Source organism: Mauremys mutica, chromosome 1 (genome assembly GCF_020497125.1).
Source record: "Mauremys mutica isolate MM-2020 ecotype Southern chromosome 1, ASM2049712v1, whole genome shotgun sequence".
Classification (NCBI taxonomy): domain Eukaryota; kingdom Metazoa; phylum Chordata; order Testudines; family Geoemydidae; genus Mauremys; species Mauremys mutica.
The window spans coordinates 129,672,681-129,695,357 of NC_059072.1; the positions used below are offsets into that span (position 1 = coordinate 129,672,681).

The following is a 22,677-nucleotide window of genomic DNA, read 5'->3' on the forward strand; positions in this document are numbered from 1 at the left end:
CTCAGAAGTGTGAAATATTCACACCCCTAAGCTGTAGTTAAACTGACCTAACCTCCAGTGAAGATGTGGCTGGACAGACAAATGAAGTCTTCTGTCAATCTAGCTACCACCACTTGGGGAAGTGGATTACCTACAGTGACGGAAAAACCTCTTCTGTCTATGTAAGAAGCATCTACATTACGGCGCTGCAGCTGTGCCACTGAAGCAGCCGTAGTGTAGATGTAACCTTTGGGTGGGCTAGAGTTCACTTCATTTTCCATCTCCAGTGCCTTTAACAAAAACAAACAAACAAACAAGAAAAACCTCCCATAGAAAGTAGCTGGGAGACCCAGAGTTCAGTCTCTAAGGCTTTTCAGCAAGAATTGCACAGGGTGAACCTCCCTACATTCAAGTCCCAAAAGGAACTAAAGAAATGAATTTAATTAAATAACTTTATAAAATCTTATGATAAAGAAACAAATAATAATCTAATTTTTACAGCATGACCATGGCTATTTTATAATCCACAGACATAACCTTCACAGTTATACATAAACATAAATAAAGAAAATACAGTGAGAAGAAAGTGAGAGTTCCCAACAGGGCCGCTCAGAGGATTCAGGGGGCCTGGGGCAAAGCAGGGGAGCTGCGGCGCTTGTACTCACCCAGCGGCAGTTCGGGTCTTCAGAGGCATTTTGGTGGCGGGGGGCCCTTCAGTCACTCCATATCTTCGGCAGCACTGAAGGGCCCCCCGACATCGAAATGCCACCAAAGACCCGGACTACTGCCAGGCCAGGGCTCGTGAGGGGCCTGCGGCAAATTGCTCCCCCTTCTGGGCGTCCCTGGTTCCCAAAAGCATAGGTTTTGTTCACCTAAGTCTCAGTTAGAGGCTTTGATCACCAAATCTATAAAGTCTGCTGAGTCTTAAACATCTTCCCTCCACTTGCTTGTAGGAATCTTCATTTGGAATCCATGCACTGCTAGCCAGTCAGCTAACTGATTAACCAACCACTCAGTTAAGTGTATATATGTAAAGAAAACCCTGCTGCAAAATGCTTCAGAGTTAGGGACAACAGCCTGCTGCCTGCTTTCTGCTCCTGGGCAGCTTCTCCCAACTCACACAGGGCATATGGCTAGGGTGACCAGATGTCCTGATTTTATAGGGACAGTCCCAATTTTTGGGTCTTTTATAGGCTCTTATAACCCCCCACCCCCTATAGGCGCCAACTTTCCCTGGCACATGCTTGCGCCCCCCCTCCCCCTGTCCCGGGCCCTGCCCTGACTCCACCTTTTCACCACCCCTTCCCCAAAGTCCCCGCCCCAACTCCACCCCTCCCTGCCCTTATTGGACCCCTTCCCCAAATCCCCACCCCGGCCCCGCCTCTTCCCCAAGCATGCAGCATTCCCCCTCCTCCCCACTCCCTCCCAGTGCTTGCAGTGCAAATCAGCTGTTTTGCGGCACAAGCGCTGGGAGCCAGGAGGAAAAAGCAGGCACACGGTGCACCCAGGGGAGTAGGCAGAGGCAGAATGGAGGCAGAGGTGAACTCGGGGGGGGGCAGGGCGGGGAGCTGCCGGTGGGTGCTAAGCACCCACCAATTTTTCCTCATGGGTGTTCCAGTCCCAGAGCACCCACGGAGTCGGCGCCTATGCCACACCCATCCCAATTTTTCACATTTGCTGTCTGGTCACCCTACATATGGCCTTCTGCAAAGCAACTGCCCTGACTGCTTGCCTTCATGGAGTCTGACCCCAGCAACAGGGAACCTTTTGGAGCATACCCAAAACTACCACACCTAATTCCAGAAGCGTCTGAATGTGGAGTGTTTAACCTGCCTAGCAACAATGACCCAGACACAACTGACTCCTAAATCCCCCAATGGGTCTCTTAAAGGGATATCTCCCTATTAGGCACATGGGTTACGTTCTCCCCTGCTTAAATCACTGATGTCCCAGCGGTGCACCTGAGACACAATCCACGATATCTTGCCTTCATTGTTCTTCACAGTCAAGTAACAAGGATAGGTATGTACAATAGGTGTGTATCGACTGCAAATCTGTAGTTTTTAGAATAGTGAGGAAGTCAAGAACGTAATCCTTATATTTAACTGTACGAATTCTAATTCTACCAGCATTTCTGGTGTGGCCGGAGAAACAGAAGAATTCACACCATTTTCCGTGGGGAGGCCATTTTGTGAATTTCCCACATCTTGTCTCTCTTCCAATTCAGTTTCCTCAAAATGAACACTTTGGTTTGGATCAAACTCTCTTGCCAGTGGGTTAAGATCAGACTCCAGAGTCGAATCAAGTACAGATTCATTTTCATCCTCCATCTGAATTACCACTTTAGTGGTTTTCTGTCTAGGTCTATCACTTACAGAGTCTTTAACTAATTATCCGCCATTGATTTATGAACAGACTATATCCACACAGTCTTAGCATGTCCCTATGAAGAATTCGGATAAGGCCATCTCCTGATTCTGCCTGAACCTTATAGACAGGGATATCTTCTTCTAGTTGCTCAGGGACCATATGTCCTACTGGCTCCCATCTATCTGAAAGCTTCTGCTTTCCTGTAAGACTCAGGTTGCGTACTAGAACGCTATCTCCTGGTTCTATTGTTGACAGAATTATTTTGGCATCCCATCTTAATTTGTTGGTTAATTGCCTCCTTTCACTTTCTTTACCAGCTATGTTATATGCGTAACGAAGCCTGCATCGTAAATCTCTTACATATTCCTGATGAGTCACTTCTTGTTGTCCTCTGGCTTTAATCCCAAAACACAAATCAATAGGTAATATAGGTTGCCTCCCAAACATCAAAAAATATGGGGAGTGTCCTGTAGTATCATTTCTGGTACAGTTATATGCATGAACTAATGGCTTAATATACTTCCTCCCGTTGGTTTTCTTATGCTCTTCAAGAGTGCCTAACATATTTAGTAGAATACGATTAAACCTCTCCAGTGGATTTCCTCTGGTGTGATAAGGAGTTGTGCGTGATTTTACTCCAGTGATCTTACTTAACTCAATAATCAATTCCGATTCAAAGCTGGCACCCTGATCACGGTGGATGCGTCGAGGAAAACCACAGTGAAGATAAAATTCTCCCAGAGCACATTTGCTACAGTTCTGGATGTCTGATCCTTGGTTGGATAAGCCTGAGCATACTTAGTGAAATGATCAGTCACCACAAGAATATTCTTAGTGCCGGAAGCATCTGGCTCTAAGGTTAAAGAGTCTATACAAACCAGTTCCATAGGAGCATATACTTTAATGTTCACAAGCTCAGCAGCTTTTTCCACTCGAGCTTTTCTTTGAATACAGCACTCACAATCTTACCATTTTCTTTCTACTGCTTTGGTCATCCTAGGCCAATAAAACTGGTCTCTAGCTAATTCCAAAGTTCTCTCAGTCCCAAGATGACCCATTTCATCGTGGATGCCTTCTAGCACTCTATCCTGATGAGTATAGGGGATTACCAGCTGGTCTATATCCTCTCTTCTTTGTTGTGCTTTTGGCAGGCGGGATCGAACCTGGGACCTCTGGAGCTTAGTGCATGAGCTAAAAGCCAACTAGCTCTTAGCTTAGGCTGTAGAGCAGACTCATTTTATCTCTCTCACTAAGTGGTCTTGGTGCCACTAGATGGGACAGAACATCACACCCAGAAGGTGTGAGGGTTACATACTTCCCCTAGCTGAGGAAGCGCATCCTGAGCTTCAGAGACTTCCCAATTGAAATCCCAGACAAGCCCCCACTTGTAATGCTGACAGACCCAGTCATCAGCGGGCGGGATTAAATTTGGGGCCTCTGGAGTTTAGTGCATGAGCCTTTACCAAATGAGCTAAAAGCCAACTGGCTGTTAGCTAAGGCTGTAGAGCAGACTCATTTGGTCTCGCTGCCACTAGATGGGACAGAACACCACACCCAGAAGGTGTGTGGGTTACATAGACATGGCCTCAGTTTTATGTTTCAGATTTGAACAAAAACAAAAGCAAAATTCAGCATAAGACTTTCTGTTTGTCTCAGAATGATAAGCAGGCCCAGGTTCCCTTGAAAGGCTTGTAAGCCTAGTCTGTCTTCTGATCCCTCTCCTCTAGATATTTACCTACTTTTGATTAGATCCCCTCTGTGGTGTCTTCCCCCATACTGCCAAATGTAACGATATTACATGAAGGATATGCCAAACGAAGGATTTTAAAGCATAATTTATACAGCACTGTCCAGTTTATAAAGTGTTATGATATCTGTACATCTGAAAGACTGTGGAAGATCAACAGCTTTACCATAAATATGAGCAGTTCTAGGGTCCTCATCAGAAAATCCTCCCTCTCCCCAGATAAATCTTGTTGCTCTTCTTTGCAACACAGGACCTGGTTCTGAGAGGTGCTGCTGAGCACCCACAGTCCCCATTAACTTCAGTGGGAGATCCAGATGCTCAGCACCTCTCAGGATAAGGCCCTAATGCCAAAATTTTCAAAAGCTTGGGCTGGCATAAATTGTCTCCGGCGAGCCCATCTATGGGCTCAGGCCAGAGCTGAGTGCTCAGAGGATTTTCATAGCTAGTATTTGGTCATGCCCAAGTTGTCTGTATGTTGATGGGGGCACAACTGGGGGATGGGTACCTAAGTAATATTCCCAGAAGGTCCCAGGTATGCTCAGAGTCTGTTCCAGGGGTGGTTGTATCAGAGGCATGCGTAAGCCAGGAGGCACAAGATGGTCAAGCTGGAGCTCTCATTCACTGCTGTGCACCCTGAAAATGGACAGAGGAAGGACCCCCAGCTGCTCACAATGGAGAGACAGGGAGAGAGACTTAAGGCTTGTCTACGTTGCCCCACAGGTCGGACTCCAGGGGTGTGAAAAGCAGTGCACATCCAAGCACTGCACTTTAACTCCCCTGTGCGTATGCTGCTGTCACAAACTAAAAGGTGCCTAGTTCAGATTAACATAGTCATCTTCCAACAGGATTCCATTCAAATGAACTCGCAAGCTTTTAGTTTGCACCCGCAGTGTCCACACAGGGCAGTTACTGTGCAGCATGTTGGTGAGCACTGCTGTTCACACCCCCATTGACCAAACGCTGGGGCAATATAGACATGCCCACAGACAGAAAGAGAGAGATTAGCCCAGGGAAGGAGGTGGAGGGTCAGGATTTGGGTAGGGGCTAGGAGAGTCAATGAGGAAGAGGTAGAAAAGGGCTAAGGCTCACATATTAGGGTTTGGGGATGGGTGTGGTAGGTAGCTCAGGGTCAGCCCTAGGAGGAGGTGGTGGCACAGCACCTGACTGTGTTTGGGGTGTGTATCGTGACACAACTCAAAGGAGAGTAGGCAGCATATACAGGTGGTCATGGATCAGAGGAGGAGGTGCCCTTTTCTTGCTAACAAATTCTGTGAGCCTTAAAGGAGCTTCCTCTACCTCACTGAGGCCGTGGCTACACTGGCGCTTTACGGCGCTGCAACTTTCTCGCTCAGGGGTGTGAAAAAACACCCCCACCCCGAGCGCAGCAAGTTACAGCGCTGCAAAGCGCCAGTGTAAACAGTGCCCCAGCACTGGGAGCGCGGCTCCCAGCCCTGTAAGCTAATCCCCACGGGGAGGCGGAGTACCTGCAGCGCTGGGAGAGCTCTCTCCCAGCGCTGGCGCCGTGACCACACTCGCACTTCAAAGCGCTGCTGCGGGAGCGCTTTGGAGTTTCGAGTGTAGCCATACCCTCAGATACAGGTTATGCAAAGATGCAGGCTCATCCCTTCCCCACCCCCGCAGCCAGCCAGCATTTCAGTGCTTAGCCAAAGGGAGAACTAGAAAGTTTGACTTAGAGGAGCCATGTCTTCTCAATCCCAGTTAGGGTCAACTCTGCACCCAGCTGCCTTGTCAAGCAAAAAAACCTGTGAACCTGGTAAGATATATGTGTATTTTTACAAACCACGACTCAAGAAAAGCTGGTGCATCGCAGTAAACATTGAACTAAATTCTGTGCTGATTTGCCCTCAGTGATGCAACACTATTAACTTCGGTGGGCAAGACATTGGGGTTTAGCCAGCACTGAATCTGACCCTTTGAGTTACTTTTGCTTCTGTATCACTTCTTTTCTGGATTTCTCTCCTCTCCTCACACCCCCTCATTGCTATGGAAACAGCATCTTCATTTCTTACAAACCACAGCCGCAATCTAGGGGGAGACAAAGTTGTACTATTTAGTTATGAAACACCCCCTGCTCTCTCCTTGTTCTCTTTCTACGTCATAGACAATTCCATCAAGGTTTTTGCGTACAGACAAAAGATTCCTCTTACCAAACCAACGTCCTCCTCCTCCACCTCCTACCTGATTCCGTCAGCAGAGTTGCAAAAGCATGACTGTGACAGCACTAAATGAATAAGGGTGAGGCTGATCAGACAAGAGAAATCTCCTCTTTACACACACAGACCTCAGTGACCGTTGGGGAGGAGGAAAGAAATTCAGAAGAAGTTCCAAATGAGGCAGTAACAAAACAATCTGCTGTTTAAAGATTGTCACAGTGGCCCTTTGGAGTGTTAATTAGAGTCATAGGACTGGAAGGGACCTCGAGAGGTCATCTAGTCCAGTCCCCTGCACTACTGCTACTCTGTCAAATAAAGCTCTGTTTAGGAACAGAACAATTGATATATTTGATCAAGCCAGTGGCCAATACCAGCTGTTTTAGAAGAAAGTATAAGAAACGCTCCTGTAGACAATTATAGAATAACCTGCCACAACAAAACTTTCTTCTTAACCTCCATTAGTTAGAGTGCAGGAGCTTTCGGCTTGTGCGCATGAGGGTTTCTATTTTTTCTGATGTTGCACTCATTTCTTCAGAAACTACCTGTGGTGTCACAAATGAGGGGTTATGTCTGCATGTATATAATGTATATATGGTATTTAAATTACAGAGTCATAGAATTTAAGGCCAGAAAAGACCACCGGATCACCAACACCTCCCAGCGCACTCAACCCAACAACTAAAATTAGACCAAAGCACCACACCCCCCAGGATACTAGACTACTTATGTGCTACAGGCAGAGAATAGGAGGGACCGAGGTGCATCGGTGCGGAGGCCACAGGAATGACAGGGAAGTGATTAAGTGAGATATGCCCAGATAATCCTGGCAAGTGAGCTGCACCCGTGTGCTGCAGAGGGAGATGAAAACCTGCCACGGTCACTGCCAATCTGACCTAGGGGAAGTCTGTGTGCTTCAGGTTTATTACCTACCAGAGCTGGATCTGATTTATAACTTGCGATTTGCAGCATTTCCTGGGGAAATTTTTTTTTGCCACTTTGCACCCTCTCCACACCTCAAAATGTCATTTTGTGTGAAATTGTTGATGAAACCTCTGCTTTCAGATTCACAGCATCGTCCATAACTGCAGCTTTGTGCATGTTGTCCATGCAAAGCTAGAAGGTCCCTATCACTTGAAAAAATTTACATAACCAAAAAACATTTTCCATGGTGATGGCCTCCCGTTTGCAAGTTCTTAGCAAAAAGGGAAAGGACTTCAATTTCAAGTAGCTTTGCATTGATTCTGTGCCCTGTATAATACATTAGCTTAGCTTCCAACATATAGAACCTGAAACTGATGAGGAACAGCACAGTCAGAGCACCCTGAGAAGCAGGGTCAGAAGGTATCCTCTCCTCAAAATCTAGTTCCTCCTCCTCTCTCTTGTCCCCTCCCTCCCCACTGTGTGTAAATGACTATCATTTCCTCCCTCCCCATTTATATGTCTCTGATTTCCCCCTCCCCTCCCTCTCTCTCTCTCTCTCTCTCACACACACACACACACACACACACTTTGGCCCACAGGATAGGAGTGGAGAAGTGTGTGAGAGAGTGAGGCAACTCCATGCAAGTCTGAATTTGACCTTGTGTCTCTTCTTTTTTCCATACTCCACTCTGCATTTTCAAAAGTTGCTCTTGCTGTCAGCAACTGTTGGCAAAAGTAGCTTCCAGGGCTGCTTAACTTGTGACGTAGCATTCTTTGTTGATGGAGCTATACTGGCTGCAAGAGCAAATGACACTGGAGCAGGGATATCCAAATCCAGGCAAGTGCTACAATGTGGGACGAGCGGACCCAAATGGTGTTTTTTTTTCAGACGTTTCCTTTTGTACAACTTGTTTTTAGATTCAGATATAGGTAATTTGGGAGCAATTTTGAGTGAATGTGGAGCAAGCAGGTTTGGATGATTTGAAGAATGTGAGAAATATGACTTAATAATAAAACTTGAAACTCACTCATTTGCATTCATGAGTGCAGCCTGATGTGGATTACTGAGTTTTGTGAAAAAGCTGGTGGGTGAGCAAATATGCTTATAAATCTGGGTTCCTGCATCACGCAATGTGCCTTGTTTATTTTGACAAGTATAGTTTATAGAGCTGGTTGAAATTTGCCAAAATGAGCCAAGCTAATTTTTATTAACATTTTCATCAAAAATTTGATGATAAAAAACATGGGGAAAAAATTTCAAGTACATTTTCACAATTTTTTTTCTCCATTTTTGGCCACCTATAGTAGTTTAGTTGCAATCACATCTGACAACACAGGATGCTAGTAAATGGGCCTTAGTGTGCTTTGCAGACCATCATATTTTTCACTCTGCTTGTATGTGAGATCCTTTCCCCCTGACCATTTGTCTGCCTTGCTAGTTTTGATTGTAATCTCATCAGGGCATAGATTGTCTCTTACACTCAATTTTACAGTGCCTGGCACAATGGGGCCCTAATCTCAGTTAAAGTCCTTAGGCGGTACTGTAATATAAATAATAAATACAAGTAATAAAATCTTAATAATTTGCAACCTCACTCACAACCCGGTAACCTTATAACTAGTCTGAAAAGCTTTTGTGTTTTTTGTGGATTAGCTAGGTCTTCTGTTTTTTGCTTTTGGTTCATAGCTTGATCCTAGGCTGAAAATGTATTTTGTGAATTATTTGCTGATATGGATATTATGTCGTTGTCTTGGGGGGAAAATTCATACTAATCTTTTTGGTCCTGGGAGCGAGTCTCTTGGGTCTGCCTCTCAGTGACAGCAGCAAGATCAAACTACTGGTGGTGCTGAAATAACACAATGAGAGTGGTTGGAGTTTGGCTTTTAGTTTAATCCTTCCTGTCGTCCCACTTAGAGGCTTGGGACAAGTGTCCCCGCCCAATAGAAATGTGACTGAATTACTTCTTCACTGAGTATATCGGGTTAGGAGGCAGTATGGAATGCGTCTCTCAGCAGTCCCATTGTAATGCCACGTGAGGAAAGGCCTTGTCTAGTGCAGTCAGAGGTTATTTTGAGCCCCTGACCACGCCCTTAGGCAGTGCCTCCTTGGAGTAGCAATTGCTGGCTAATCAAAGCAATGGGAATTTGGTTCAGTCAGGAGCCCCTGAGAAACTAGGCGGAGACTAGACCTTTTACCCACTTGGCAGCTGGGCTTGAGGCATGTTGGAGTGAAGAATGTTTTGCATCATGTTAGCAATGGCTCTTTCCAGGGCCGCCCAGAGGATTCCAGGGGCCCGGGGTCTTCGGCAGCGGGGGGCCCTTCTGTTCCGGGACCCGCCGCCGAAGTGCTCCAAGACCCGCGGCAGGGGCCCCCTCACCGCCGAATTACCGCCAAAGCGGGACCCACCGCCGAAGTGCAGCCCGGTCTTCGGCGGTAATTCGGCGGGGGGGGGTCCCCGCCGCGGGTCTTCGGGGCACTTCGGCGGCGGGTCCCGGAACAGAAGGGCCCCCCGCCGCCGAAGACCGGGCTGCGCTTCAGCGGCGGGTCCCGCTTCCCCCCCGCCCCGGCCCCAGCCTCTTACCCCCGGCTCCCTCCTCACCCGGAGTCTCAGCGCCTCGCCGGAACAGCCGCAGCGTGCGGCCGGCGGGGCCTGAGCTCCGTCCCGCTCAGAGCCACGTGGGGAGGGGGCGGGGCTGGGAGCTCCACGCCGAGCGGAGGGAGCTGAGCTCAGCCTGGAGCTCCCAGCCCCGCCCCCTGACCACGCGGCTCTGAGCGGGGCGGGGCTCAGGGGCCCCGGCGGAGACTCGGCGCTTGATGCACTGAGGCTCCAGGAGAGGGGCGGAGGCGGGAGCCTCCGCTGTTCTCTTGGGGGCCCCTGCGGAGCCCGGGACCCGGGGCAAATTGCCCCCTTTGCCCCCCCCCTCTGGGCGGCCCTGGCTCTTTCCCCTTTGTATCTCAGGATATGTGTACTGTTAGAAAGCTGAGCCATAGTGGAATCCCTGGACTCACAATTCACACCGTTTGCAGAATGGTACCCAAGGGGTTAACGCTTAATGTCAGCTGAGGGCTGGCCTTTGCATAAAGGAGAGAGAGGAACTCATATATTGATCCAGTGTGGCAGGCTTTTACAGCCCCCTGGATCAGTAATCCAGCAGAAAAGGGCTGGAACATAGAAACAAGTCCTGCAATGAAAAAACCCTTTGGGTCAAGTGTGCTCCATGTCTTCACCCTGACCATAAGTGAAACCTTCTGTGCACTGCATTAGTTAATATTTCCAGGCAAACTGAGCCATGAACTTGGCTGCCTTGCCAAGTTCTGCTTTTACAGTAGCAGAGCGAATGTGGCCATGACTCAGAATTATAGGACCCCAGATGCTGAGGAAGTGAGCAAACTTCTTGTTGTCTCACAGTGGACTCTTCTGTGACAAAATCAGTTTCATGTTCCATGGAAACAGCCTGGAAAATATGGTGATGTATTTTTTTTTTCACAGTCACAGCTGAGTTAAGAACAGAAAATCTAGCCAAAATTCCTTGAAACAAAGGGACCCAAGGAACTTTTCACCATGATCTGGGCTTTTGAGAAAGAAATATCCTTGGGAAAAGACGGCAGCTCCTTAGCACAGGGGGTTTGCAACATCCCAATAGGCCACAGCTGGCACTTTGCCAGATTATGAAAGTGTAAGGCTTGAAAACTTCCTCCCAATTCAGAATTATGAAAATCACTTCCTGGTGCCTCTTTCTAAGCACTGAGATCTCCTTTGTGTTTGCAGCCGCTGGAAAGATCACCGTGACCAAAAGGATGACAGGTCTAGGGATAAATTGCCGAAAGTGTCATCTTAATTCCAGCAATCTGATTCATTATAAAGGTGACATTTTCCTTGACTTTTAGATCCCTCTGATGTGTTGTTTGAATGGCAACATGAAGCCAGTACTTCTGATTCCACCACCATTCTACCTCCTCTGAGCTGGAATAAGATCTTTACAATGGGAAGGAGTTCTGTTAAATGATTGGAGGGTAGGCAGGGGACTGGGACGGGGACAGGGCATGAGTTTGGACTATGCTGATCAGTTTATTTATTTATTTATTCGTTATTATTTGTATTTTAATAGCTCTTAGAGGCCCCAATCTGAGATCGGGGCCCACTGTGCTAAGCAAGTACATATGTGAGAGACAGTCCCTGCCCCCAACAAATGTACAGTCCTTGCTTTACAATAACATACACCAGATGGATGAAACAAACAGGTGGGGGAAAGGAGAAAGGAGGAAGAGGAGTTAGAGAAATGAGCAAGTTCTGGGGTGGCAGGGCTCCAGCTGTCAGCCCTGCATGGTGGGGCTCTGGCTGTCAAAGACAGCAACAGGAGATGTAAGCAATACAGTGTCTGCACTGCGTCAACCGAACGTCATAAGCTGCCTTACATTGACCGAACTCTGTAGTGTAGACCAGGCCTCAAAGGGAAACAGTAACACAATGTAGTTTAAGCCTAACATTTGACCTAGCTTAAAAAATTGCGTGACTTAAAAATAAAATTGCTGAGAAGTTTAAAAGTACAAACTTCCTGTAGGACAACCTCCCCTACCTGCAAAAGTGTGTGCTGCTATTGCTTGCTGGGTCTAAGCAATTAGTTAATGAACATTATTCCCAGAGCTCTCCTAACGTTATTTAGGATATATTGGTGCACAAGCAAGGAAACAAGCCACAGAAGACATTTATTTTGGCTCTTTGGAAGGGGGAATGGGGGAAAGCAAAGTGTGCTCCATGGAAAGCAGCCAGAATCAGTTGGGAAGGAGTCAGCCGTGGATTAAGACTGTAACTGGGACCAGATCCAACCAAACTTTCACCCATACCCATCCCCTAGACAGCTGCACATACTGCCCAAGTAAAAGTCACATGACCCCCTGCCGTCCTTATTTACAGTCACATTGTGACACAACGTGAATGACTGATAGGTCACATGGACCCAAGCAAATTTCCTCCTTCCCTGGGTATTGCCCCCACAGCGGGGAGGGAGAGGGTGACTGGCAGGAATTGGCTGTGCTGTGTTTTCCTCAGCTCACTGGCCACTGCTGCATTAGGGCCTTCACTGAATGTGGTGTCCACATGCAAGGATCCTGCCTTAATCCTCCCCGGAAGAAATGGTATTTTCGGGCTTCTAAGGCATGTCTACACTAGAGACCTTACAGCGGCACAGCTGTACCGATGCAGCTGTGCCACGGTAAGATCTCTCATGTAGCTGTTCTGTGCTGACGGGAGAAGCTCTCCTGCCGACATAGCGCTGTGCACAGCCCCACTTATGCTGGCAAAATTTATGTTGCTCAGGGGGGGGGGGGGGGGTGTTTTTTTCCACACCCTTGTGCAACCTAAGTTTTGCCAACATAAGTGGTAGTGTAGACATGGCCTAAGAGGGCTTTGCAAACAGTGCACAGGGAAGAAAAGGGAGCTGGAGGGGATAAAAAGGACTTTTAAAAAGTGTTTGATGAGGCTTCTTTAATGAGTTCCTAGAACATTAGTAGGTCCTTTCACTTACTGCTGTGACTGCTAACTCCTCCTATTGGTAATTGCCCCAGGCAGAATCCTGAACATCTGTCATGGCCACTTTAGTACATAAGACATTGGTATGTCACTGTGAATGACGATGCTGGTGATGATGACAGCATTGTGCTAAGGTAAAACTTATAGACACATGCAGTTTAGAGACAATAGAGAGAGAAATCCATACATGACAAATAGTGCTGTGGGTGGGTCTGACTATCTTCACAAACACATAGTGAGTGTTAAATAAAGCTAACGGAAGATAAAATCATTGCTGTAATTCATTAATTTCCATGCTTTCTCAGAGTGCTATAGTATTCTTCAAGAATGATCCAAAATGCTGCAGCTTACAATAGTAGTATTGCTACTGCAGGGCTAAGTCCTCAGATGCACTTTTTACACTGGTTTTACTCAGTCCTGACGTAGGCAAACTCCCAATGAAGTTAGTAGAAGGAATAAAAACTGTGGGTCAAATACTGATGTCGGTTATAATGGTGTAACGCCATTGACTACGGTAAGTTACTCCAGCTTTACACTCACCGTCATAAGTGATATCAGAATCCAGCCCTGAGTAAGGACTTCAGGATTTGGCTTGCATTATTTTGGGGCGATTACTCTGGTATTTTATTTGGAAGAGTGGTAAGCAGTTCTGTAGTAATTTTGTAAGTGGGTTTCCTCAGCTGCTAATCTACATCTGTGAAGAAAAGTTCAGCTCTGGAAGGAGAAGGAGCTTTTCCCTTGTATAAATTTGGAGCGTTTGGCCTGCCTGCCCCAGCCCCTGCCTCTGTCTCGCTCTCTCCTCGCTTCTTCTTCCCCATCACATTTCAAGGTTGTTTTTTTTTTATTAGTGACTTCATCCGCTCTCATTAATCAGTAAGCTATCTCAGGCTGGCAAGCTAATTTAGAGTCCTGCTTGTGCATTTGATCAGCAAATGCAAACCATGTGTAATGTCAGCAGGTCAGTAGAGGTGATGGAACATGGGATTTTCACTTCAGTTCCAGAAAGGGCCATAGCTGCTTCCAGGAAGCTGCATTTGGCACTGGGTGTGGGGAGCTGGAAAGATTTATTTCCCTGTACCAGAGCTTAGAGTCTCATCGTTCTACTCGAGCATTTTCCAATCAATACGTTTCTCACAGAGTCTCCATAGGCTGCATTAGAAAAACAATTTGATCTATTTATTATTATTTTATTATATGATAGGGTAGCCCTATAGACCAGTTTGCAGGGTCTTCACACAGTCAATACTCTTAGTGAGAAATTAAGAGCTTGTCATAGGGAGCAGAGTAAGCCCTTGGGCAGATATTAAAGCTGGTATTACCTGTGTGATCTGCAGAATTCTACCTCTCATTAATTTCTCTAGCACTTGTACAGAAAAATGCATCATGCATGGTGCACACGGGGCTCAAAAGTAGACTGTGTGCACAAAGCACACCCTGTACTTGTGTTCAGTGGTGAAAGGAATTCAGTTGCCCTCCGCGCTTTCCTTTAGTCCCATCTCCCATTGCAAAAGGTCTGTGAGCCTCTTCTTGAATTTCAGGCAGTTGGCCTTTGCTGTTATTCTACAGCTGCTAGATTTCTGCCAGGACTGTGGGGAACTTCTACATCTTGAGATTATAATTAAAGCCAGTTTTACAACATTTTTTTATGATGTGCAAGGCTTGTTTGGGTAACGCATGCTAGTCCCCTCACTCCCCACCCTAGAATTCCTCCACTCCCCATCCCATCCCTCTTTCCCAGTAAAGTTCCTCCCCCATCCTATTTGCTCTCCCCCACAAGACACACCTCTCAGTCAATTTCCCCTCCGCCAATCCATGCTCACCCCCCAATTAATCCTCTTTGGGGCGTAGTCAGCCTGAGCTGAAGGTGGCCTATGCACACTTTGGCCTGAGGCTTTTTCTGAGGTACTCATTGACATGCTATTCCTGCCTAATAGCTGGTGTTTCTGGGCCCCCACTTTCAGGACCAGCTTTCCGTTAAGGGAGGGGACAATCCCTGCCAGCTGCAGTAGCTCTGGTCCTGTTATGGTTACAATCCAGGTGACACTTGTCAAGAACAGGCAAGTTTAGGAGTCAGGCAAGTTTAGGAGCCCTCTAGTCCCCTCGGGACACTTACCACAGTACGTGGGCCAACAGGAAGGAGGCAAGTCCCCATTACAGGGCTGCATCACACACACTCTCCCAGTCGGCGTCACACCAGCTGTCCCAGCTCACTTGCAGTGCTGCATGCTTGTTTCCAGGTAGGTGAGCATGCCACAGAGCCATCTGTCTGTGTCTGTCACCAGACCCTTCTTCACCCCCAAGTACTGGGAGTAGGAGAAATTCCCTGTGAAGATAGGAATCCTTAACCATCCTGCTTTTATCATCCCTGGAACACCCTGTCTTAAATGCCTGCTGGCCTCCTCCTGCTGACTGCCAGTGCTAACATCTACTGGGAAAGCATCCGTAATAAGAATGGCGGAGCTGTTGTTTTGAATGGAGAGGGCTCAGTTCCAGTCTCAGGAGGGAGTAATTCCTCGCAATGGCGCTCAATTTGTGATTCAACTTAAAACCCCTTCAACACAATTAGCTTGATGCTACTTAGCACACATTTCCCCAGCCATCTCCATGGAACCGCTCTGCGTGGTTTGTGCTCTCTTAGTTCAAGAGCCAAGCCCTGGGCCTGCATCGTTCCTCTGAGCACTGGTAAGCTGGAGAGAAAGAGGGGTAGTAGTAAGGGAATGGTAGCAATAGTCATACTTAACATTTTTATAGCATTTTATTTTATTTTTTGATCTCCGTCCTCTGAAGCCTCCAGGATGACCATGGCTGGAGATGGGATACTGGGCAGGGTGGGCCAGGGCTCTGAGGTGGCACCGAGCATTCTCTCTCTCAGGTGCTTGGTTGGCTTGTTCTTGCTCACATGGTCAGGGTCTAAGCAGTGGCGGATTAGCCACTGAGCCAAGGGGCCTGTGCCCAGGGGCCCCAGCCAATTGGGGGCCCCCAGAAAAATGGGCACCCTCCACGCCCTGACCCGCTGTGCCTGTCTGCCCAGTACTCCTGCCAGGGAGCAGGGTCAGGGCACAGGGGCTTGCCCCGCATTGCCCGCCCGGCACTCCTGCTGGGGAATGGGGGAAGACTCCGCTGTCCGGCAGGAAGGGCGAGGGGGCAAGCCTTGGTGCTCTGACCCCATTTCCCTGGCAGGAGCCCCCGAGGTGGGGCAGGAGGGGACTGCAGGCAGAAGGGGTAGGGAGGGGGCCCCACTTGCTCTGACCCAGGGCCCCACAAAACCCTAATTCGCCTCTGGGTCTAACCATACATGGACTGGGAAGGAATCGTCCCCCAGGTCAGGTTGGCAGTGACCTGGTTTTATGCCTTCCTCTGCAGCATGTGGGTGTTGGTCACTGAGTATATCTCATTTAGTCATTTCCCTGCCATTCATTGCAGGGGCCTCTGGCATCGGCACACCTCGGTCCTTCCTAGTCTCTGCCTGTGGCACAGAACAGTCTAGTCTCCTGCGGGTGGGAATAGTTTGGTCTGATGTTGGTTGTTGGGTTTAGTGTGCGGGTGGTCTGTGACGTACAGAAGGTCAGACTAAATGATCTGGTAGTCCCCTTCTGGTCTTATACTTTATGACTCTGTATTCAGAGCACTAATAAATCCTCATCAGAGCCCTTCGCATAAGGAAACTGAGACAGAAAGGTGAAGTGACTTCCCATGACCCCACATTGAATCAGTGGCGGAGCCTGAGCTATGTCCCCCCCCCTCCAGACCACAGTGGTGGGCAAAGAAACCCACTCTCTTGCCCCAAACCTGCATCAAACCCTCCTCTCTCTGCCACGGGCAGTGTGCTATGGGATGTGAGTAATACAGCACGTTGCAGATTATTAACAGCCCAAAGCCAGCCTCTACTTCAGTTCAGAACGCGCCGGTTGCTAGCATACGTTTGCTTTTTGTGAACATTTCTAGTGCCGTTTTCCCACTGGTGAATTGTGTATTGTTCTGTAGTCAGGGCTTCCCTGCCTGACGCTGCCAGAGAGATGATGCTTGGGTCCCTGGGTGTACAAAACCAAGCTGCTGATTTGCATGTGCTGGTCCCTTTGCTGTTTGCCCAGCTGTGATAAGTACTTTGCAGTGTGGGAGTGAAAACAATTCCATCTGCTCTCTGGAAAGGATGAATGAACAGGGGGAGTCTTTTCTATTTTTCCCCTTCTCTCTCTCCCTTCTTTTTGCCTATAAGGCAGTCAAGCATTAGGATGGAATCTCCCAGCCTAACCGGAACAAAAATATATGTAATGTACTTGTGAGTGCTGTGTAAGTAGCATATGATTTATATATTGAACTTCTGACCTCATCTATTAACTCATATTGAAACTAATATGAAAAAGGCCTCTTTCATACTGTATACTACACATCCTACTCATACGTAACGTACATCTAAAATACGTGATTTACTGCATACAGTATATATATGAAACACACATGTCCTTTCCTCTTACGGGAAACGGGAGATATTGAACGTTAGTGTTGCCACTGTCGGGGTTGGATATCTTTCATAAAAATGTGCCCTCATTCACTCAGAAGTTATGATCTTATGCAGGAATTACTGGATGAAATTCTTTGGCTTGTATAATGCAGGAGGGAAGAGTAGATGATCATAATGGTCCTTTTAGGCCTTAAAATCTATGAATATATGGGTTATTGTGGAGCACCTATGCAGCTCAGAGTTCTTTTAATGCCCGGAGCAAACACTTCTTTAGGGACCTGCAGTTGCCTCACAGAAAACTTGGAAAGCATGGCATTTAAAACCAGTTAATTCTGAAGTATGTATGTGTGTGTGATTTTTTTCCCTACTGTTTATGCCAGCTACTTCAAAGGCAGGTGTAAACCACCCAAGCAGTTCCTTTTTGTTACACCTATTTTTGTAATGCTACCATATCTAGGAGCTGGGAGTGGGTTTCTTCCTAACTCCGGGTAGTTATCAGTTTGTGCCCTGGAGCATGAGAGTGGATCAACCTCATCATTTTTATCCCAGCTAATGTAACAAATGTCAGAAGCAGGACTTCAGGTGAAGAATAAGTAACAGGAGTAGATAATCTATTAAGATACCAAGATCCAGCCTGCAGCATCAGAAAGGCGAGTGCATGTTTTTCTCCCTGTTTAATGCATATGCTGCTTCAAGACTGTAAGAAGCACTATAAATAATTTTATTCTATTGAAGCTAATGCTCAGGAGCTGACAAAAGACAGGCTAGCTAGAGAACGTGAGTCTCTCAGAGCCAGATTCTGCCATCTTTATTCACATAGAGTAATAATAACATCTAGCTCTTGTAGAGCGCTTTATCCATGGATCCCAAAGCTTGTTACAAAAGAGGGCAGCATCATTAGCCCTATTATTATTTTACAGATGGAGAAACTGAGGTACGAAGTAGTGAAGTGACTAGCCCTAACTCACAGAGCAGAGTTGGGACTAGAACCCAGGTCTCCAGAGTCCCAAGCTAGTGCCCCAGTCACCACTGCCACCTCCCTAGTTTAATTGGGAATTTTTAAGGAGAAAGATGCTGCCCAACAGGCTTGGGCCAATGCCCAGTAAGGTCAATGATTAACTGATTTCAGTGGTCATTGGGTTAGGCAGAATTTAGCCCTCGTTTTGTAGCACAGGTCTGATCATCCTCACTGTTTTGTTTGGTTTGGTAAATGCTTTTTGTTACTTTAATATGATGCAGTTAGCACCCTTTACTGAGAATAGAGGATAAGGGGAATATAGAAAGAGTCTGTTTTCTTGCATAGTGTCCCTGGTAATAAAGATCAATGGGAAAAGAAATGGCAAAAATATAGAACACGGCATCCAAAAACATAAGCGGAGTTCATTTTCTTTTACGGAGAATATATGACAAATGTTTTCATGAAGTATCAGCAGGTCTGTATAGTTAGGTTTCCTCTCTGCCTTAAAACCCCCTTGAGCTGCACAGCCCTCCCTTTGATACCTTTCTTTTCATGAAACGATCTGTTTTAATAAGAAAAAAAAAGAAGAAAAGAAAATATGTGATACTCCACAGGGCAGCATTGTTTCTGAATGGAGCTTTCCATGAGGTGTCAGCAGCTCTTTCAGTGACGTTAGCCTGCCTCACACTTACTCACATTGCAGTATCTGCGCCTCCACAAAAAGCCTCTCTGGAGTGAATTGATTCAGCACTGCAAAGGAACTGTCATGCAGTGAACAGAGTGCTTTGAAGCAAATCGTTCCACAGGAAAGTGAGGGAGGGATGAGAAGAGAGGAGAAGATCAAGGAGGAGAAGTAGTTAACCTGTTTTGTTGTCTTTGATAGCACTTTATGTGCTCAAAACACTTCAGAGAGACACTAATTCTCATAACACCCCCATCAGTAGGAGGTAAATAGTATTACCTCATTTCACCAATGGGGAAGTTGAATTAGGAAGTCAAAGTGATTCAGTGTCAGATCTAGGAGTAGACTGAACAGAGGCATACGTTATGAAATGTTACTGTGTCCGAACAACAGTTGCCTAGATGATGCTGAACATGGTTTGTTCTGGTCTATCCAGAGCAGTGAACTGTGTTCATCACTGACTCACCTAACACAAGTGTGTTCAGACATGGTAATACTTAATAGTATAGACCAGGTCCAGGGGTGGCTCTAGGTATTTTACTGCACCAAGCATGGCAGGCAGGCTGCCTTCAGCGGCTTGCCTGCGGGAGGTCCCCGGTCCCACGGATTCGGCAGCACGCCTGCGGGAGGTCTGCCAAAGCCGCGGGACCAGCGGATCCTCCGCAGGCATGCCGCTGAAGGCAACCTGCCTGCCGCCCTCGCGGCGACCAGCAGAGCGTCCCCCGTGGCTTGCCGCCCCAGGCACGCGCTTGGCGTGCTGGTGCCTGGAGCCGCCCCTGACCAGGTCAAACAGAAAACACTCACATACCAGTTTTTGGGATCTGGGGCCTGGAAAAATAATTATTTTTATTGTTTGTGATATACTCTGTAAAGGAATGCACTGTAAATTATAAAATGTGCTGATCACATGAGATCATACTGGTGTGCCACAAAATGGAGAGGATCTTGTAGTTTTTTATGAAAGCCACAAACCTTTTAGCAGAAGATGAAATGCAGTTGAGAAGTTTGGTGTCTTGTTTCATCTTTTGGATTTCTAATCAAAACTCTAGTTGCATTTCCATGTTACCAAAATGCCAATGATGAGTAAAGATCAAAATGCAGATATCTGCTTCTACCTGTTTGTAATTAAATTGCACCAATTAACTACCCAGAGACAATCACTGAAGTAGGCTTTAGACATGTAGAAGGTTACTCCACTAGCCTATCACCACTGGAGAGACTGGTTCAAACGACAGAATAAGACACAAATTAAAATGAGCTTCATATTCTCATTTTCCACACGCCAAAATCACCACACTAACTGGCACCACTGGAAGCCTCTGTTCAGAAGAAGCTTAGAACTCTTCCAGGTCAGGAATGAGGTGCATTGACAGAGCTGAGTGAAGGTCCAGAAGTAAACAGCAGGGAGTGTTCCCTGTCAGGCCTGAGGAGCTTTGCAGTAGGGAACTGGGAGAAGGCAGCACTGGCAGTGAAAGAAGTGTTATTGCCCAGGTTTGAGGTGGTGGTCGAGGCACAAAGACTAGAATAGCAGGGTTGCAGTTCAAGAGAGATGCACTGACAGAATTGCATATAGGAAGCACCTACAGCCTGTGCCATTACTGTTCTTGGCCTTAGCCTTGCTGACTCTCCCTTACTTCCACGAGCCTGAATTAATTTTTGTTGAAAAAGCAAGATTGTTGGGGAGCAGAGTTTATTTATCATTAGAATTTACTATATAGCTCCATAGACACACTTGGTGTTTCCCTTACAATAAAACCCAGATTCTATGCTCTAGAGCAGTGGTTTTCAACCTTTTTTCATTTGCAGACCCCTAAAAATTTTCAAATGGAAGTGCGGACCCTTTTGGAATCTTAGACGTAGTCTGCAGACCCTTAGGGGTCCATGGACCACAGGTGGAAAATCATAGTCCTATGGTAATGGCAACCTTTCATGGACCCCTTAGACACAGTCTGTAGACCCCCAGGGGTTTGTGGACAATAGATTGAAAAACACTGTTCTAGAGAGTACAGTCTAGTTCCTCTATGACACATACCTAATAGGTTTCCTCCTGCAGGAAGATACAAGTTTAACCTTTCTTGGGGAAACGAGGATTTAAAGACTGGAACTTTGAGGATTAAACTAGGAAATGTTTTGGAATGCAGCATTCCCTAATGACATGGCAGTGTTATGTAGAAAGCATTTTTGAGAACGCACCATGTCCAAGTACAAGAGTCATTCAATCCAAGCAACGTTGTCTCAGTGAATCAAAGATGAGATGCAAGTGCAGGAGGTCAGATTAGATGGTCACTGGGGTCCCTTCTGGTCTTAGAATCTGCTAATCTATGAATGAAAAAGGGAGGGGAGGGGAGGGATGTTGGTTGGAAAAAGAAACAGGTGTTTAATAAATGAGGAAATGGTTGCCCTGGGAGAGGCCGACAGGAAATGCAAAGAAACATTACATAGTTTTTAAACTTCGGGGGAATATTCTTTGGTGTGTTTGTTACCCTCTGTATTTGTGTGGAAGGCAGGGAAAGTCACTTGTGGGTGTTTCAAGGTCCTTCTCCTCTTTTTTAACGTCCTTAATGTCCTAGATTTATGCTGTATTAGACTCCACCTCATCCTCTGTATCCAACCACAAGAGATACAATTGACACGAGTGCTGCAGTTGGCAGTCCTCAGGATTAAACTCTTGGGGTCTGGAAACAGATTGTTTCCACTGGGAGGACCTTAGGCTGTGGAAGAGAGGAAGATGAGCCTGAGTCTCAACATTTTTTTAGACCATGGTGCACATCTCTTTGCATAGACCTTCTCCTAAGGATGGAGCTACAGAAAACACCCACCTCAGTGATCCCACTCTAACCAATAACTAAATTGCGGGAGGGGTAGAGAGTTTAGGTCCTCTTGCAGAGACAATTAGATGTGATTCTTTGTTTTGTAAGTGGCTCATAATGCAGTGCTATGGGGTACGTTACAAATGAAGACAGATTTGATATGGTTTCTTTCTGCTGAGTATACTGCTGTTCAGATCAGCGGTATCTCGTTCCTTTCAGGAGTCAAGTACGCGCTCATCTGAAGTTCCAGAAGCTTGCTCTCAATTCCCCTCCTGACTCAGATTCAGTTCTGTATGCAACTTGATGCCGGGGCTTTCCGATTAGCTGCTTTGGGAATCTGAATCTTTCATACCAGCAGAACAGAATTCATTACCCATGACTTTTTTTTTAACCCTGGCAAAAGGGCTGCATATCATTTTTAAAAAAATAACCAACTAGGAGATTTGTAGTTATGCTTGCAAAGATTGGGGTAATCAGTCTCATAGACTAGTGTGTCAGGAAGGAAACGTCTTCCCATATGCAGCAGCATACAATCAGCCAGGTGCAATATAAGGAAGGGTGGTTCATCTTGCTCTGAAGGATAAGATTTTAAGCACGGCCAGGGGCTATGTACCAAAGATCTGATCAGATATGGCAAATTTTATGTTTCTATGCACAGTGTGAAGCTTTCCTTTCTACATAACGCATTGTAACAAGTCAAACAATGAGTCATCTCATAAGGGGAAAAGGAATGTAAGCTTTTATCTCCCAGTGGATAAGAGATAATCTGCTTGCCTATCTATCTAGGTATAAGCAGCTGCCTGAAAATTAAGCTGCTTTTTCTCCATGGGAAGGAAGCCATTTTAAAATTGAATGTAAAACTGATATTTTAATCTCACCCATCCCAGGTCTCATTCTGTGTCTAATAAAATCAATGGCCAAACTCCCTTTGACTTCACTGGTAGTAAGATCAGGCACCGAGACCAAACTTAAGCCTGGTCTATACACAAAAGTTGTATCATTTTATCCATATCAGTATAGTTAAAGTGACCATAACCCTGCTT

General features: G+C 46.5%; 1 protein-coding gene across 4 annotated transcripts in view; it reads left to right on the forward strand.

The window, feature by feature from the left end:
- The window catches only part of ETV6 (ETS variant transcription factor 6), a 171,355-nt gene that overhangs the window by 106,564 nt on the left and 42,114 nt on the right, over positions 1–22,677 (forward strand). The window lies entirely within an intron of this gene.